Genomic DNA, 20,347 nt, shown 5'->3' with positions numbered 1-20,347 from the left:
GAAGTTAACATGGTTAGTTGACTGTGCTATAAAATGGCACTGTGTGGTTGGAAAACAATACTGTCTGCTTTAATAAATCTTTGTTGTGGTTTGGATAAAATGTATCAATATATATCCAACTTTGAGAGATTTTTTTTAAATCTTCCAATTAATAAGACATTTAAGTTAAAAGGAAGAATGTTTAAACTATATGAACAGTAAAACAGAAGGTTAAAACTAAATGAAGTGAGGCAGTGTTCACAGTATGTGTTGGTACAGGGGCCAATCAGAAGCCACTGAACATCAGTAACGGCTGCCAAGCCATTTAACACAAAACTCAATGTTTTTGGCAGGAGGCATTGCATTAAAAATTGTACAATAATATGTTTTCCCCCTGAACTGAATTCGACTCTCCTTCACTATGACTGTGACACGCACAGTATTACAAACATTATGATTTGCAAGTCCATTCATCAAGAAGCAAACAATGAGCGCCCTTCAATGTTATGCACACAGAGACATGTACCGATTGTTAAGACATCACAAACCAAAGCACCAATGCTGTCACATGATTGTTTCAATTTGGCAGCTGCCACTCTGAGCGAATGTCACCAATAAATGCTGCGTGCAATCAATCTGTAAACCAAGCAGAGTTATTTGGGTTTTTGCTTTAGATTGAAAAGCTTTTGTTTTATGTTTTTGTTTGTCCTTTCAAAAAGAAATTCATTAAACGGGGTCAAAAGCAAAAATATTCAGTATTCACCTGACAACTTTGTTATCGAATAAAACCCTCTCCAGGCAACTCGCAATAGGCCTGTTGCAATAAGCAATGAATCAATTAATCAATTAATCACAAATTAAAACCAACACACTTATAAATAGACAGGAACAAAAAAATTTACATATTAAAATTTGAATGAGTTTGGACCAAAATCTGGTTTTCAAAAATACAATTTTACTTGCGTGTTGAGCTGGATGATGAAAACGGTTAACCCTACATTATGAAAAATGTAATGAATAAATCATAATGCAGGAAAGTGTTATTTTCCATAAAATTCACAAAAAATTTATTTGTTGGATGTTTGTGCTGATTTTAGTTCAGGGATGTGTCACAAATTCATGCTGCTTATACCAGCATGCGTAACCAATCTGACCTGTGATCCTCAGAACAACATGAAGAAGGAAGGGTCAGAGGTAAGTTGACAAGGAGCACCAAGAGCAGGAAATGACAATCAGCTCAATCTGCCCGTTGTTGTAGCTGAAATGTTCTCTGAGAGTATTTCTGAGTAAAATCCTTTAAGTTTTCTGGTTGTAACTTTTTTGTCTAACTGGTGCTCTAACTGTCCAGTGTCAGAGTCATATTCTCAGGCCAAAAATACCCACAACATAAAATACAGGTGCTTAAATCCACAATCAAACCCAGAAAGTTGCCCAGAACCTGAGGCAACACAGCAACTGCAGACCATCACACTACCAGCATTGTGATAAACTGTTACTATGATGTTCTATTTGTAAATAAATGTGTTGAGCAAGTACAGGGGTGCGATATAGGGGTGAAAAGTGATGACAATTCTAAGGGCTCTGACCCACAGGGGGCCCACCACAATTTATTTTTTTATTTTTTGTTCAAAGAAATAAAAAAAAATGGGGCCCTGTCAATTTGTTTTTGAAGATTGTTTTTAACAGTAAAAATTGTATATTTCCCACTCCCAGACCAAAAAAAACCCCACACATCTATATTTGCCCTGAACCCCCCTAGATCTGCATGAAATGGTTCGTTCCTGCTTGGAGCTCTTGATGGTGATGCTGTTAGGAGCAGTCAGTGGAAGACAAAAACGACTGTGGCAGTTACTATGCTACTAAGAAAAATTATAACATCAGGTTTTCAAAAAATAGAGACAGAGAGAGAAAAAGACAAGAGTGTCAATTTGTAACCCAGTTTTTCTCCAAGAGAGGTGACTAGACTCTGTGAGATTGTCAACCATTTAGCATAGATAGCTTAGCTACAGACTACCGTTTACCTCCTTTTCACTAGCATTTAATGAATTAAGGAAAGAAATTACCAAGATATTCATATATTTAACTTGTCCTGGCACCTTTTACCACACTAAGAGATGAGTCAGTCAGCAGCAACTCTGACCCACATCCTTCCTGACCTGCCCTCTCCTAAGTGAAGTTAGAGCTGCAGTACAACATATAAAAAAATTCCCCTCTCACCCTCCGTGGGTGGTCTCTTTCATCCTCTGAGCTCGGGTCCTCTACCAGAGGCCTGGGAGCTTGAGGGTTCTGCGCAGTATCTTGGCTGTGCCTAGAACTGCACATTTCTGGACTGAGATGTCTGATGTTGTTCCTGGGATCTGTTTGAGCCACTGCTCCAGTTTGGGGGTGACTGCCCCGAGGGCCCCGATGACCACAGGCACCACTGTGGTCTTCACCTTCCAGGCCTTCTCCAGTTCCTCTCTGAGGCCCTGGTATTTCTCCAGTTTCTCATGCTCCTTTTTCCTGATGTTGTGGTCACTTGGTATTGCTACATCCACCACAACGGCTTTCCTCTGTTCTTTATCCACCACCACAATGTCCGGTTGGTTCGACATTACCATCTTGTCTGTCTGGATCTGGAAGTCCCACAGGATCTTAGCTCGGTCATTCTCCACCACCTTTGGGGGTGTCCCCCATTTTGACCTCGGGGCTTCCAGTCCATATTCTGCACAGATGTTCCTGTACACTATGCCCGCCACTTGGTTATGTCGTTCCATGTACGCTTTCCCTGCCAGCATCTTGCACCCTGCTGTTATGTGCTGGACTGTCTCAGAGGCCTCCTTGCACAACCTACACCTTGGGTCTTGTCTGGTGTGGTAGATCTGAGCTTCTATTGCTCTGGTGTTTAGGGCCTGTTCCTGGGCGGCCAGGATGAGGGCCTCCGTGCTGTCCTTGAGTCCAGCTTTCTCCAGCCATTGGTAGGATTTCCTGATATCAGCCACTTCAGTTATTTGTCGGTGGTACATCCCATGTAGGGGCTTGTCTTCCCATGATGGTTCCTCCAGCACCTCGTCCTCTGTTCCCCATTGCCTGAGACATTCGCTGAGCACATCGTCCGTTGAGGCTTTGTCCTTGATGTATTTATGGATCTTAGATGTTTCATCCTGGACAGTGGCTCTCACACTCACTAGTCCTCTGCCTCCTTCCTTACGGCTCGTGTACAGTCTCAGGGTGCTGGATTTGGGGTGGAACCCTCCATGCATGGTTAGTAGCTTCCGAGTCTTAACATCCGTGGCCTTCATCTCTTCCATTGGCCAGCTAATTATTCCGGCAGGGTATCTGATTACTGGCAAGGCATAGCTGTTTATTGCACGGATCTTGTTCTTGCCATTGAGCTGGCTTCTCAGGACTTGCCTTATTCGTTGGAGGTATTTGGCTGTGGCTCCTTTCCTTGTGACCTCATCGAGGTTGCCATTTGCTTGTGGTATTCCCAGGTACTTGTAGCTGTGCTCTATGTCTGCTATCGTTCCCTCTGGGAGTGAGACCCCTTCTGTGCGGACGACCTTCCCTCTCTTTGTAACCATCCGGCCACACTTCTCTAGTCCGAATGACATCCCAATGTCAGTGCTGTAGATCCTGGTGGTGTGGATCAGTGAGTCGATGTCTCGCTCGCTCTTGGCGTACAGCTTGATGTCATCCATGTAGAGGAGGTGACTGATTGTGGCCCCATTCTTAAGTCGGTATCCGTAGCCAGTCTTGTTGATGATTTGGCTGAGGGGGTTCAGGCCTATGCAGAACAGCAGTGGGGACAGAGCATCTCCTTGGTATATGCCACATTTGATGGACACTTGTGCAAGCGGTTTGCAGTTGGCTTCAAGGGTGGTTTTCCACAGCCCCATCGAGTTTGCAATGAAGGCTCTTAGAGTCCTATTGATGTTGTACATCTCTAAGCATTCAATGATCCAGGTGTGTGGCATTGAGTCATAGGCTTTCTTGTAATCAATCCAAGCGGTGCACAGGTTGGTGTGTCGGGTTTTGCAGTCTCGGGCGACTGTGTGGTCTACAAGGAGTTGGTGTTTGGCTCCTCTACTATTTATGCCGATGCCCTTCTGTGCCGTGCTCATGTATTTATCCATGTGTCCGCTTATCTTAGCCGCTATGATGCCTGACATGAGCTTCCATGTTGTAGAGAGACAGGTTATTGGCCGATAGTTGGATGGGACTGAACCCTTTGAGGGATCCTTCTGGATCAGGATTGTGCGCCCTTCAGTTAACCATTCAGGGTGAGTCCCATTCTGTAGCAGCTGGTTCAGTTGAGCTGCCAGTCGCTCATGGAGGGCAGTGAGTTTCTTTAGCCAGTAGGCATGGATCATGTCAGGCCCTGGTGCTGTCCAGTTTTTCATACCCGAGACTCTTTCTTGGACATCTGCCACAGTGATGGTTACCGGGTCTTGTTCAGGGAGGTTGCTGTGGTCCTCTCGTAGAGAGGTTAGCCACTGTGCCTTGCTGTTGTGGGACGCCTCCCTTTCCCATATGCCTTTCCAGTATTGTTCAGTCTCCAGCCTTGGTGGGTCTGCTCTGTTGTTAGTACCCTGCCATTGAGAGTACACTTTAGCTGGTTGGGTGGAGAACCAGCATATATATATATATAACACACATATATATATATATATATATATATATATATATATATATATATATATATATATATATATATATATATATATATATATATATATATAATTAAAAACAATCACATATTTGTTAAAACTGTCATTATGTTGTGACAGTATGGTATGAGAGATAATCTTTGAAAAATCTATTTCCTCTGCCTTCTCCCAGTGCTCTCTAGAAACAACCAATCAGAGGCAGGAGAGTTTTAGTGCTGTCAATCACAATCTCATGTGGCTGCTCATTCTCCCTCTCCCTCTCTCTGGGAAATGCTGCAGCCTACAATAGCTCAGCCTATTGTGAATGCTCAGTCTAGTTAGCATACCTACCAATGATGGCAGATAAACATTTTTCCTGTAATGATAAGTTATTTCTCTGCCATTTACACACAGCAGTGAGTGAATAGTAGTGAGTGAATGAGGTTGATTGACCCTCCTACTGGTTCTGATTGGTTGTTTTGGCCGGAACGTTGCATTACTTTAGCTAACAATAGTAGTTCAGGGAGGAGGTGGAGGAGAATGATTGTTTTCACAGACTATCTGTCTCATAACAAACTGTCACAACATGGTGACAACTTTAACAAATATGGAGAAAACATATTTTCTGTTAAAGTTATACTGCAGCTTGAATAAAATGCAGCTACATAGCATTTTTTGAGAAGTCTGGATTGCTTTATGTGTATTTTGTACTTTTGCCTACGACTGCTCATGGGGAGAGATATTTCAGTAATCTAAAACTAATAGAAAAAATGTAAGCAACTTACTTGCATACTGTATGCTGCCTGTTGGATGTAAAATTCACTAGCAGTGAATAATTGTGCTAGTATTAGTATTGGACCAAAGAAAGCAAGGCAGTTGCAAGCCTTTACAATTGTGATGCTTTTTATCAGTCAAATAGACTCAAAAACTTGTAACATCAGCTGTGCGGGGTCGGCCCAATCTAATTTTTTGTCAGGGGGCCCAAGATTCCTGGCGGCGCCCCTGGGCGAGTACCTTTAAAACTGTTTTTATCTTGATAGTTCATATGATATTTTTCCAAATGTCTTGGAAATCAAGATATTTTTTGGCTGATTAGTTAGTTTTAGTTTTCATTAGCCTGGCCATCGCCTTACCATACAATTCAGCTCAATTTTCATCTCCCTTCACTCACTCGGGGTTTCCTCCTATTGTCTTGAATTCCTTCTGTAGATTTTCTGCCAGGCCAATCAGTGAACAGGAGAAAATGCAAACAATGACGTTGATCTTCTGCTCTGTTTTAGAGTTGTAATTTTTCTGGCAGCAGAGGAAGTCCTTGTGGGCAAGCTTCCAAAAATTAAATCAGCAGCCGTCTTGTTCAGATCGGTACTTCTCTCTTGGTTACTTATAGCACAAACAATTTCCAGCAAGCTTCACTCTGTTGACTGGGTAAAATTTAAAAGTTCAACTGTTTCCACACCTTTAGCAAGCAATCGCTTCTCAATAGCAGAAGGTCCAGACCCTCTGCACAGTAAGCAGCCTCAGACGTCTCCTATGATGTAAGTTTTGTTTCTTTCTTACTGTTGAATCATGAACCCCAATCTTCAACTGAGGCATGTGAGGCTGACAGTGATTCTCATGTTCTGGCTCTTTTGTAACTTCCTGGATGAACCATGAAGATTGGCCACTTTGGGTTTCCGTAGACCGGCCTTGGAAAGATCACATCTTGTCTCTGTTTCATCTGTTTGTTGTGAAAAGATTTCACTTGCCACTGACTTCTAAAGCTTCACAGTTGAGCATGTAGCCTTTCACAGGCTGACAGATTTCAAACACTTTTCTTCTCATCTGTTCTTGATCATCAGGATGGATCACAGATCGGAACGCAATGTTCTAGTTTATGAGCTTTTTTTTCAGCCAAATTATGTTCAATTTTAGTGATTTTCCAATTCCACAGACCTTTAAGAAACCAGTCACAGTGCAATTAATTTTTTATCAGCAATGTTCAAGAAATTATTTTAATAGAAGCTTTGTAAGCAAGGTGCCAATATATTTGTATTACTGTATTGGAGGGCGCTACAGCAATAAAAACTGAATAAGACGCAGTTGATGTATTTGTCACCACATCGTCACAAGCTACTCTGATTATGCATAAATTGCTTTGTGAAAATTTGCTTTAAGCAGATACTGTTCGTCTATGTTTGTTGGTATCTCAGCTTATTAAGAAATATGTTTTTGTTGCTGCTTCCTCTTTAAAGACCATTCTTTTAAGCTGAGTTCAGCCACAACAACGCCACAATTCTGCTACGGATTAAACAAGATACATCTTTGTCCTCCCAACACTTACTGCCTGGGTCACTTTAAGCACCACAAGCAAACAAAATGTGTTTCTACGTCTAAATAGTAGCAAAGCAAATGATTTATAAATGCTATTGTTGGTATCCATGTTGATGATTCCTGCGAAGTGGAACATTTTCCTTTAAAGGAGTTCTGACTTCTTTCTGTGAAGTGATGTTCAGATGATCTGGAGGCAGTAACTGTCAAACTGGAATGCAAATCTGGAACTGGAAACAAAAATCCTGTGTCAATTTGCCACTTGGAATCACATATGGAGAATAAAACGCCATGACAGCAGAAAAGCATCAGTAATATGCAGATTGCTGACCAAAATATTCAAGAATTAAGACTGAGAAATTCAGTCTTGTGTTAATTCCTATGTGAAGCTAAGATTTTAAACCTTTTTTTTTCTATACACTTCCTGAATCTCAGTAAAGGAAATTAAAAGCAAAATTCTGAAAAAGGTGTGTGAATAGCTTTGCTAACGTTGTTAAACTTCACTTACTGTTAGGTTAAAAGAAAAATCTTTCTACCAACATTTGCAAAAATGAGGCATTGCAGAAAATGAAACAATTTCAATCTTTCAAGTTTGTGAAAAACAATGTTATTAAATATCCCAGAGAGAGTTTAATGAGCTTTTTGATACTTTGATTTCTTAAAAAAATAAGGGGGTAGAGTTTTCTAACTAATAAAACTACAATACTAAATCCAAAAAAGGAGCATACATACTGTACAAGGCTGTAATTAGTGAAGTCAAGTCAAGTGTCAAGTGTACTTTATTGTCAAAGATCTATGTAACAGGGTTAACACAGAAGTTTGAAATTGTGTTTCACCAGTCTCCAATGTTTCACCAGTCTTCAATGTGCAGTTAAACTAAATAAGACATTGACAGTAACTTCTCTGCTCCCCCTCTTCCCAACCCCCACACACACTGCAATACACTGTGCAATAAGACAATAAGGCAATAAGAAGAATATATAGATGGACAATAAATACACAATCACACACGCACAGTGCAATAAGAAGACTAACATACTGATGGACAATATACACAAAAGTACACACACACACACACACACGCACAAACACGTTTGCATGGCTATCTTTGTGGGTCCCCACAAACAGAGACAGAGCATCTCCTTGGTATACGCCACATTTGATGGACACTTGTGCAAATGGTTTGCAGTTGGCTTCAAGGGTGGTTTTTCACAGCCTCATCGAGTTTGCAATGAAGGCTCTTAGAGTCCTAATGATGTTGCACATCTCTAAGCATTCAATGATCCAAGTGTGTGGCATTGAGTCATAGGCTTTCTTGTAATCAATCCAAGCTGTGCACAGGTTGGTGTGTCGGGTTTTGCAGTCTTGGGCGACTGTGTGGTCTACAAGGAGTTGGTATTTGGCTCCTCTGCTATTTATGCCAATGCCCTTCTGTGCCGTGCTCATGTATTTATCCATGTGCCCGCTTATCTTAGCTGCTATGATGCCTGGCATGAGCTTCCATGTTGTAGAGAGACAGGTTATTGGCCGATTGTTGGATGGGACTGAACCCTTTGACGGATCCTTCTGGATCAGGATTGTGCGCCCTTCAGTTAACCATTCAGGGTGAGTCCCATTTTGTAGCAGCTGGTTCAGTTGAGCTGCCAGTCGCTCATGGAGGGCAGTGAGTTTCTTCAGCCAGTAGTCATGAATCATGTCAGGTCCTGGTGCTGTCCAGTTTTTCATACCTGAGACTCTTTCTTGTACATCTGCCATAGTGATGAGTACCGGGGCTTGTTCAGGGAGGTTGCTGTGGTCCTCTTGTAGAGAGGTTAGCCACTGTGCATTGCTGTTGTGGGATGCCTCCCTTTCCCATATGCCTTTCCAGTATTGTCCTCCAGCTTTGGTGGGTTGGGTGGAGAAGAGCCGGTTAATCCTCCTGGCTTCATTCTCTCTTGTGTATCTCTTTAGGCAGCTGGCCAAGGTTTGGAACCTTTGTTTGGCAGTTTCGAGTGCTTCAGGTATGGGCATCTGGCTGTACTTCTTGGGTACTAATATTTTCATTGCACCCCTTTGGACCTCTGACAGTTGGCTCACTTCCCTCCTTGTTATCTTGATTTTAGCCTCTAACCGTCTTTTCCATGGTGGTCTTTTCCATGGTGGGTATTGGGTCTCATGGTTGCTCTTATAGCCAAGCATCTCAAGGATCACTGATGCCGAGTTGTACATCAGCTCAGTAGTGTGAGCAAAACTAATCAGACTCACCGTGTGAGTCACCGTCATATTCATTTAAATTACTCTGCCCACCTGGTTTACAAGATAAAGCATAAAAAAGTCAGAAATAATTACTAAAGAAATTAGTCAGCTTATAGAAAAAATTTTGGACAGCATTAAAAGTCGTGCCAACCTGTCTGAAGAAATGTATTGGAGTCATCATAACAGGCTTCAGTCACCAACATGACACACTAACAAAGAAAAAACATTTTGGCAGTTTTTAGATGTGCCACAGGTACAAAACATCAGAGTCAAATGGCTCAACTGCCTCCTCATTGCATAGATATGTTCTCCAGAGTCCTGCTAATCACCTGCTATTGTATTCAGGTGTGGTGCAGCAGCGGCACATCTAAATGTTGCAGGACAGTGGCCCTCCAGGACTGGAGTTTGACACCTGTGTCATAGATCCCCCGTTTTGCAGTCTACAGCCAAAAACTTAAAGAAAACGACCTCCGCAGCTAAATAATGTTAACTCAAATGGCCTCCAGGTTTTCCTGACAGTTTTAATGTTTGGTTAAGATAATAAACAGTCGTATATACCGTGATATCCAAACAAATAAACGTACATTAAGCAAACTATGTATGTGAATTGATACTCTTGTGTAAACGGAAAAATAATGCCTCCATAAAAAATAGTCAAAGACATAATCATTTTAACATGGAACTTACCTTGTTATAATAAGCTCCAGACAAGACGCCATACTGCTGCCTCTGCTCCTCAGGCAAACATGTGACGCGGTAACGGAACAAGACGACGTCGGCCGGGGGGCGGGGCTAATGACCGGGCCCAAATAATAAAGCTCATGATAATTTAACTTTACAACATAGACATGCCCGCAACAGCGGAGCTAACAAGTTTCATCATCACAGAGAGCGACTATGTCATTTTGAAGTCCATCTGACATGAAGTACAACAAACCAAGAAAACAACAGAAACATCAGGCTACTGGTCACTAATGATGAAACAACACAAATTCAAAACATGTTAACTAGTCCGTAGAAATGCTCTAGCTAGTTTGCCATTTGTTGCCAAGTGACTGATGATGACGTTGGTGACAAGCTTTACCCAGAATGCACCTGGAGACAATAAGGACGATTCATTTGTAGTTTTGTGTGTCATAAAGTTAAATATAAGAGTGAAAACAAAGCCAGTCATGTGGCACAACATTTTATTCAATATTTTACACTCACTATGTCACTAAATCAGTCAGTCTGGTAAGGTTTTTAGCAACCATGAGTCAACAATAGGGCACCCTACTATATAAGCTACTGGGAGGGCTCCTTTTATATATTTCATCAATTGGCCCCCCTGAAGGTCCAGGCTGGGGGGCCTGCTCCAACCTCCACCTTATTTGTTGCTTCTTCCCTGTTAAAATATCACCATTGTGGTTAGAGCTATTTGATGTCGATTTCTAAATCAACACCAGTCTGAGTGTTGATTTAGACTGTGTGAGTTAATTTAGAAATAAACAGTGGACTGGATTGCTTTTTGTTTAACTCACTAGGGAAACTAATACTCACTAACACTCATGTTGTTGAATTAACACTGTATTTTTAACATACAACACTTGTACTGGAAATCTGACACTTCCGAATTTGCTGTGTATTTGCCTGATAGTGGCTCGAGCTTCTAATGAGTTTGCATTTAATGAATTTGCAGCACACAGAGAAAACCTAAAGAGAATGTGTGATCAAGTTGTGTTGATCTACTTATTGTAGTTTAAGTAGAGGAATAGCAGCTGACTGTTGAGGGAGGAAAGAAATTAAAGTGTAGATCCGTTAGACAGAAACAAGCGCAGTGCGCAATGCACATAAATGTGCTCCAGTTAATCACACGAGATGACAAACGCCAAATATACAATATATAGTTACACTACTTACGCTAATGGTGTTTTTAAAAACAAAACCAGTAAAAACTTGAAGGCCTCCTTGTCAGATTCCCTCCTCACCCTTGTCTTGATAAGAACAGAGAGCAGTCAGCTGGTTTTGTGTCCAGACTGTGATAAAGTGCAGCTGACACTTGGTGCGCAGGCAGTTTCAACTTTACGCACAGACAACATCGTGGACCTCATTATTAATCATACTAAGAACAATATCTGTCAGAGAATCACAGGGCCGTGCAGAGACCACTAAAGGGGCAGATGCTCAACAACAAAAAAAGGGCACATCTTACCGCCTTCTAGGACAGAATATTAACAAAGCCTCTCAGCTTTCAGAGTTTAATAAACAATGATAAATTACAAAATTGTGAGATATACAATCAAACTAAGGTAAATCTCTATACAGAGCATAACACTATGTATATGTAAGACATTTTATTAGTAATTTCTATCTAATTTCTTTGTTATAGGAAAGTATTGCAATATTCAAACCTGCAATTTAGCAAGATATGCAAATCAGAGCTAGACCACCAGACATATTTTGATTTTGTCTTTACAGAATTACACTATTAAAACTATAAACACTGTAGTTGCTCTCACTGTAGTGTCCTTGGTGACCGTTACATCTTCCATGCATTTTGTTATGTATCCAGTTACTGAGTCTGTGCATTCGGTGAGGTTGACGTCCTGGTTGGTGGTGGCCGCCTCCCTGAAAACAGACCAGTCTGTGTGTTCATAACAGTCCTGTAGTGCTGTTGTGGTGCCTTCTGGCCAGGCCCTGATCTGTTTCACAGCTGGTTTGCTTCTCGTCAACAGAGGTCTGTAGGCTGGAATTAGCATAACAGAGAGATGGTCTGATGAACCCAGGTGGGGGTGGGGAGCTGCTCTGAAAGTCTGCCTGATGTTGGTGTAGACCTGGTCAAGTGTGGCTAGAAACTGCTCAGAATGAACAATGACTTTCTCTGGATCTTGACCTTTCCAGAATATTCTAAGTCAGTTACTCAGCTTTTGTTTTTCACTATTTTTAGCTGTGTTAAAAAGGACCCATAGCTGTTTGGACCAGACTGAATAATGACCAAAACAAAAGCTGAAGCGATTCATTGAAATTCAGAGAAACATTGTATGGAAAGACAAAGGTTAAGTTATTTGACCACAAGGACAAAAATGATGTTTGAAGGAATAAATGCTTTTAAATCTGAGAACAATGTCATAATCAAAGTAGACTAAGAGATGAAATAGAGGAACTATCTCTTGATTCATGTTCAACAGGTTCAAACATGAATCAGAACTGGCTTCAGACTGCAAAAAGCAGGATAATATTCTGGAATAATGTATGCATATACCAACCACTCTTATTTACTAAATATAATAAAGATGGTTTTGGTTTCTGAAACTAAGAAACCATGACAGAACCTGTAACCTAACAAAAAGCTTGCAATAAACAGTAAATCAATTAATCGCAAGATAAACTAAAATGAGCTGAATAATTTTCATTTACATGATTTATAATTTTTCTTTTCTACTAAAAACTGGATGTCAGTCTGCTGCTTTGGTCACAATTAGCCCTTTTCTGAAGGACCATTTTGCTTACAGAGATTTCATAATTGTTTTTATTTGTTGTTTCTGTTGTTTTATTTATTTTAAATATTTAAAATATCTTCCAGTTCCGGTGTTAAATTTTCATTAGACTTTAAAGTTTATTGATCTTTGAGAATGTGTTCTTGCATTATTATGTCATTACCATTATATTACTTGGAAATGATCTCAAAACACCAATACTATTGTTTATCACTATAACTTCTGGGACGATTTATCGTCCAGAAAAGGTTGTTATTGTGACAGGCCTGTGCCTGAAGCAATATTGTAATCTTAAAGATCTTGTTTTTATTAGCATATCATCATCACATTTCACAGAAATAAAGACTGTGTGAAATTAATCTATATGTTTCATGATTGAACTGAGTTACCAAAATAATAAACTTTTCAATTATATTCTAATTTATTCAGAGGCTCTGTACATACACATAGTATATACATATACAGTTCTTCCTAAAAGCTCAGCTGAAGGTTTGTTTTGGAGCGTTGAGCAAGCCCTGCAAAACTTTGTTTGGCTTCCCATTAAAGCCAATGAACCAGACCAGAAACCACTGAAAACCTTTCAGACATACACAAGCGCACGCGTGCACCCACCCACACACGCACGCACGCACGCACGCACGCACGCACGCACGCACGCACGCACGCACACACACACACACGACAAAGGAGGTCAAATGAAAATGAACCATGACATGATTCATAGTCTTCGTGACAAAAACAGCTTCCTCCCTTCAGGATATACATATGAGTCTCTGGAATTCAAAATAAGCCGGGTCAAATTCTGAACCCCTGAACTGAATCTGGCGAGGAAATGAGTCAGCCTGCTACCTCGATCCCTGCAACTGAAGGAACTCATTAAATGTATTGATTTTAAATTAATTAAGGTTTTAAATCTAACTGGGCTCATTATTCATTCAGAGTTACATTTGTATCTTTGGTTGTGTTGAAAATGACTCAGAAAGCCAGGAAAAAAACTTCTTTTTTTTTTAATCAAAATCAAATTAGTCATATTGCCCACTTATTTTCAAGCTGCCTCTCCTTCCAAATTAAATATGATCCTCAATAGTTCCCAGAATGCATCATGGATGCCTGTCAAATAACGATCATTTCATGTAAACAGTGTGCAACGTGTGGGTGAGGGCAAATTTAATCAGCAGAACTTATGACAGGACCGCTAGGTGGGGGAGGAGACAGCCGAACGTTGACTCATTGCATTCCTGTCTTTTGAGGTAACACTTGTTAGGAAACTGACCGTAGTGTATCCATATTTTATGAGTCGACTGGATTTTCATTTCTAATCCAGAGTCATTTTCCTTTTCGCTGCATTAGTATCACCTAAAGCAGAACAAAGATAGCGCTGTACAGCAACACTCAATGAGAAGATAGAAACGTTGAGGCAAAAGTTGAAAAGGAAAAGCTTTATTAATATTAATCAGATATGAAATGTGTTCCTCCAATAAACAGATTATGGCTCATCAGTAACAACATAAAATTCCCCCAGCCTGAGGAGACGGGACATAGCCTACAGAGCCTCAGTCAATCAGATGGTAATCACCGATTAGGGAGTTTTCACACCTGATGGTCTTGTAGACTAGGTTTGACTTGGGTGTAAAATTACATCATCTTTTACATTTTTAGCTGGCTCAGTTCTGGCCTGGAGTCTTTTGTGTTTAAATAGATTTTCCTTTATTTAGCAAATCAAGGCTAAGCAGTCAGCAGTAATGGATATATACTGTTAAATACTTCAGCAACCATATCTAACAGATGACTTCAGGTGCATCAGCTCTGAATGGCACCAAAATTACACCAAAAGTACAGCAGGTTTCCTTCTTCGTTCTTCTAGTGCAGGGGCGACTCATTACCAGGAGAAATATCACATGACCTCCTGCCTAGACCCTCCGAGTCCTGCAGACATGTGCATAATTTGACCAGAACCTGAATATGAATCCCATCTGATAAAAGTAATGCCTGGCCTGGGGTCTTTCTGCATGGGATATTCATGTTTTCTCCGTTCATGTGTGGGCTCTCTCCAGGTGCTCTGAGTTCCTCCCACAGCCCAAACACGACTGGTAGATCAAATGATTACACTAAATTACCCTGTGTGTGTGTGTGTGTGTGGGGGTGTGTGTGTGTGTGTGTGTGTGCGCGTGTGTGTGTGTGTGCGTGTGTGCGTGTGTGTGTGTGTGTTGTAGTGGTTCATCTATTCTATTGAGTACCATTTCCTTCTTCTGTTTTTTTACCATATTTACTAGCCTTCTGAAGATCGATGGGCTTCATGGGGACCAAAGTTTGGTCCTGATATGGTGGAGCCCCTTGTTCAGGGTTAAAGGTTAGGTTTAAAGGTACAGAGTGAATTAGGTTTTGGCTAAGGTTAGGAAGAGACTAGTACTGGGGAGGGGAGAAGATGGCACAGGGAAGCTAAGAAGATCTGCTGGGGGGAAAACAAAAGGGAGGAAACAGGGAGCTGAAAATACTTCTAATACTAAAGAATCACTAAGACCAAAGAAAACCTGATAAACTAGAAGAGAAAAAGACTTGAGGGAAAAACTTAAACAAACCTAAACAGAAACAAGGTTGATCTAACAACAATAAGAACTAAGGAACATAGAGCTAGAATAACTAGAAGATCTAAACAAAAAATAACATAACTAGAATCACTAACCCTGAAGTAACAAAATAAGAAAACTAGAAATACTACAGGGGGGAGCTAGAAGGACTTAAGAAATAACCTAACTAGAATTACTAAAGGAAGATGGGCCTTACTATATATACTATATACGATATAACAGAACTCAACCTAAAGTAACCAGATAAGAAAAGCTAGAAACACTACAGGGGAAAGCTAGAAGGACTTAATAACTTAACTGGAACTACTAAAGAAAGGTATACTCTTAAACTCAGACATGTAAGAATAACTGAACCCAAGGTGATGAAATAACTAAGAAATAATCATTACTAGAAACACTAGGGAGGCTGAAATAAGGAACAACTAGAAGGATTAAATAAAAATAATCTAACTATAATCACTAAAGAAAGCTAGATATAGACTCAGGCATACAAGAATAACAGAACAATGATAAATAAGATGTAAAAGCAAAACCAAACCCAAAAATCCAGAGTCCTGACAGTATAAATAGAACTACTGAAATGAATGGAAGTCAACACAAAGTCCTAATATGGGCTGAAATACAAACTTGTGTGTGTGTGTGTGTGTGTGTGTGTTTGTCCTGTGTGTCTCCTCCAATGACCACTGGAGGGAAGAAAGTAAGTAGATGGATGAAAGTATTACAGTTCTCCACTGGATACTCTGAATATATGACCCACTAGTTTAGCAGCTCATGAAACAACTTAACTTGACTTATTTTATCTGGTTTATAGAGACGTGTTTTCACATGTCTACATCTAATAAACTAAAGGGTCACTGGTTGGGGGGACGAGAAACCCAAACATTGTTATGTTGCCATTCCAGAATTAGCTTTGCTGTCCCTGGTGCCCTGCAGTAAAATTAACTGCAGATGCTTGCCTCTGAGACTTGAAGTCCTGGGAAAGAGAGAGCTCAGCCTCTTCCAAGTCTATTATTTTATGCATCATAGCAAAATAAAAATGACCTGACCACAACCTCAAATGTACAAAAACATACAACTTGATTTCTGACAGTCATCATTTTTTAATAAAAAGATCTAGCATTAGTCTCCTATTTTAATTAAAATAGACTAAATATTTTTGTCTTGTTCCACCAAGAATTGAAAGGGGGAGTGTTTTTTTCCCCAGTGCTGTAAACCAGAGTTTCATCCAAACCCTTCAGGTTATTTTTGACAGAATCATAAAAAAAATTGTTTTCTACTCTTTGCATTTAAAATTAATTTATTAATGTTCATAACTGTTCTTTGGAAAGAAGCAGCAGACAAAACACACTTTTTTTTGGTACAGCTGGAATGAAGTCATTGCACCTAATGTGAGAAAACATCAAACAGAAAGGTATGTGAGGGACTAAACAAAAATGAAAAAAGTCACAGTCATTTCAATGGCATATCAGCACTTATGCTAATTAATTTCATTCTTCTTTTAGGAAAACAAATTAAATGTCTGGGCTGCAGAGTGGCGCAGTAGGTAGCACTGTTGCCTTGCCGCAAGAAGATCCTGGGTTCAATACACAGCCTGGGGTCTTTCTGCACACAGTTTGCATGTGGGTTCTCTCTGGGTACTCTGGCTTCCTCCCACAGTCTAAAAACATGACTGTTGGGTTAATTAGTTTCTCTAAATTCTCCAGAGGTGTGTCCTGTCCAGGCACGTGCAGAGGGTGGGGGGACTGGGGGTGTTTGAGCACCTGCCCTTTTTGCTCCTTGCCCCCAAGTCCCCTTTTGGTCAATTTATTATTATTTTTTATTTTTTATTATTTTTTTGTATTATTTCCTAAGCCCTTTTCTGACACATAATAACATGTACTAAAATTATTTGTAATTATTATAATTTTTTTGTTGGGTATTTTTGTACAACATAATAAGCCCTCCGGTCACCTTGTTACCTTTGACCTTTTGCCCATGACGCAGTTGCCTCTCCCGCAGTGAGATAAAGTGGCTAACTGGAGCTACACGTAGCGAACGTTCCAGATTACAGAACAGTTTTTGAATTAAAAAAAAAAAAATTGGTGAACAAAGTGGAGTAGACTTGCTTCTTGTCAGATGACTGAAAACGTTGAAGTATTGTTTCTGCTTCAGCATGGAGTAGCGGTTTAAGCAGAGAGGTAATGAAATACAACAGACACTGACAGGCCTCTGCGTCTGCCTTTCTCTGAAGAACTACTGAGCGGGAGGAGACAGCCAAGTGAGGAAAAACTGTTCTTATCTATTGATTCAGTATTTTTATCATACAGACATTAGGCTGTTGTTGTTGTGCTATTAGCTAGCTGCTTGTATCGCTAATGATATCAGTCATTCTTCAGTATCGCTTATGCAATAGGGGCACATCGCCCGTCCAAAACCGGTCATCTCCATAATGGATATATGTCAGATCTAATTTCCTTTGCTGCATAATGTACATTGCATTTATTCTAGCGTTAGGTAAATGTTCCTTGAAGGAGAATAGCACTTAAATAAAAGTCCAACAAGGATGTTCATTTAGAATTAAAAATAACTCACCCTGAATTACTAAGATAGATATAATGAATGTAATAAAAGCCTGTCAATAATGAAGGGGATAAAACTCAATCCAGACTAAGTTTAGGGTCTGGTTCGTAGAGTATGAAGTTATTTTTTCCCCAATTATTCAATGAAAAAAAAAAGACCTCAATGAAGTAAAATAAAATTGTTAATAAAACTTTTGGAATTGTAATGATTTTTTATTTAAAGACAAAACGTTTTGTTTAAAAAACTTTTAAAAATTAAATAACTCATTTTTGTCTTGTGAACTTAAAAAGTTATTTGCCAAACATAAACTTTTATTTGCACACATCAGAAATCTTTTGTTGTGATTTTAGGCCCTGCCCACGGCATCATGTTAGAATCACAAATAGTTTTTTCACTTCATGAGACAAAAATGTGTGATTTTAATAAAAAAAAAAATTAAGCAAAAGCTCGGTAGGCTTTTCTCATGGTGACATGCATTAACAATTAAATTTTTGCTTTTGTTTTTCTTTTTTCTGCAGTTTCACCTTAAAGTTTGATGCAGCTCTGCTTTCCTGAATGGACCATCTTCATCTCCACTGCAGCAGGAAACAGGCAGCTCTTTTTTATAGATTACAGTACACTAAAAGGTTGCATTGTGCCCTTGTTTACATTTTTAATAGTGTAATTCTGTAAAGACAATATGTCTGGTGGTCTAGCTCTGATTTACATATCTTGCTAAATTGCGGGTTTGAATCTTGCAATACAACAAAATAGACCTGCAGAAAGAAATTAATAAAATATAGTTGTATAGTTGTATGTTCTATATAGAGATTTTTCTTAGCTTTGATTGCAAAATGACAAAATTTTGTAATTTATCATTGTTTTATTAAACTCTGAAAACTGTGTGGCTTTAATATTCTGTCTTAAATGCGGTTAGATGTGCCCTTTTTTTTTTTTTGAGTACCTGCCCCTTTAGTGGTCCCTGCATGGCCCTGGTCCTGTCTGTCTCTGTGTTTCCCTGTGACAGACTGGCAACCTGTCCAGGGTGTACCCTGCTATTAATATTAATTGCAGGGTACACCCTGCAATTAATATTAACATCGGTATCAGATGATATCAGTCATATCAGTATAAGTTTTAAAAATAAAACAGGGCCGATATTAAAAAACAACTTTCCGCCCCCCCCATCATATTAATATCAGATACCGATAGCCTAAATTTTCACATTGGTGCATCTTAAATATTAAACTTTTGAAATGGCCCAGCTAGATTCCCAACTTGAAACCAAAACGCAAACAAAAGAGGATGGATCAGAGTGATTACAAGGAGGTTTTCCAACCTCCAACATTTAGGGATCATCACAAAAGATAAAACAATGTAAACATGTAAAGAGCTTTTTGGCAAGCAAATACTGTACTATCATTATCATCAAGGGTATACATAATGTTACATACCTAACTAAGAGTGAAGAGTGAAAAACAAAATAAATGAATTATTTCAAAATTAATACTGTTTTCATATTACTTTTATCATCTTTTGATAAATACCTGTCTTAATTTCCTGTCAAACAAACTTCTTGGTTGACTGAAATTAGTTTAAAACTAAACCTCTGTACGAGGTTTTGGACTTAACTTTATCTAAACACATGGAACAGACCAGATACTGTCACACATTTACATGCATCCAGTTTCCTGATCATTTTTATTACCTTTGCTACTTGAGCGGGTGAAGCAGACACATTTATTGTTAATAAATCAGTTAAGTAATGCTGTGCAGCCAAGGTTTTGTCTCACTTCCCTCCTGTATAAAGGAAGCTGATGTCACATTGGAAGGCGCCCAAACATGAAACACACATCTGCACATAACTGTCCATTAGTTGTTGCCAGTAGTGATTAATAAAATTAGTTTTTCCAGATGATCAGAGAATCAATCTGACACAATTATAAGTTGATCGAGTTTGGATTTTTTTTGGCTAATAAGCATGAGTTTGAAACTGTGGTCATTGTATCTTTTACAAACCTGTAAAATAAGCGATTTCCTCTTATTTTCCAAGTGAAACTATAAACTTACAATTTTCCTGAAATGAATTAATTTTTCTGATTTCTGCCAAGATGTCCTTGACCTTGCATCCATGTGTTTTAGCATTTTTCACCCAGTAAGGCTAATTTTCTCACAAATATTAAAAAACATTGTGAGGACCCACTACTCCCCATGGGGCCCACAGTCTGGGCTCTATTAAAAGAAGAGCTGTTTTTGGGTTAGCAGGTAGGACTAAGGTGTGAATTGAGTTTATGTTAGATTTCTGGTCAGACATGTCTCAGTAATGTGAAGGTAAGTTTAAGGTTCAGGGTTATCTTATAGAAATGAATGAAATACGAATGGAAGTCAACGCAATGTCCTTGTGAAGATGGAATGATGCCATACGTGTGTGCTATAGTTTTTGGCTATGCATCCTGTAGAGGATGCAGTTTTAATTACATATTTTATTTCCATTTTATCAATTTCAGAATATCAACACACACAATCTCCTTATGTGAGGAAAGGCAAAGGAAGGACGAAGGTTGAGAAGACCACTTCCTGCCACTTCTCAGCTCTC

General features: G+C 39.5%; 1 pseudogene across 1 annotated transcript in view; it reads right to left on the bottom strand.

Moving 5' to 3' along the window:
- LOC106910270 (calcitonin gene-related peptide type 1 receptor-like) overlaps window positions 1-20,347 on the bottom strand; it is a 92,126-nt pseudogene that overhangs the window by 47,884 nt on the left and 23,895 nt on the right. The gene's annotated exons all lie outside the window — the stretch shown is intronic.

This window comes from Poecilia mexicana, unplaced genomic scaffold (assembly GCF_051168715.1).
Source record: "Poecilia mexicana isolate PSO_F unplaced genomic scaffold, ASM5116871v1 scaffold_7, whole genome shotgun sequence".
Classification (NCBI taxonomy): domain Eukaryota; kingdom Metazoa; phylum Chordata; class Actinopteri; order Cyprinodontiformes; family Poeciliidae; genus Poecilia; species Poecilia mexicana.
The sequence above is the reverse complement of the archived record's forward strand: the minus strand, read 5'-3'. Positions and strand labels throughout refer to the sequence as shown.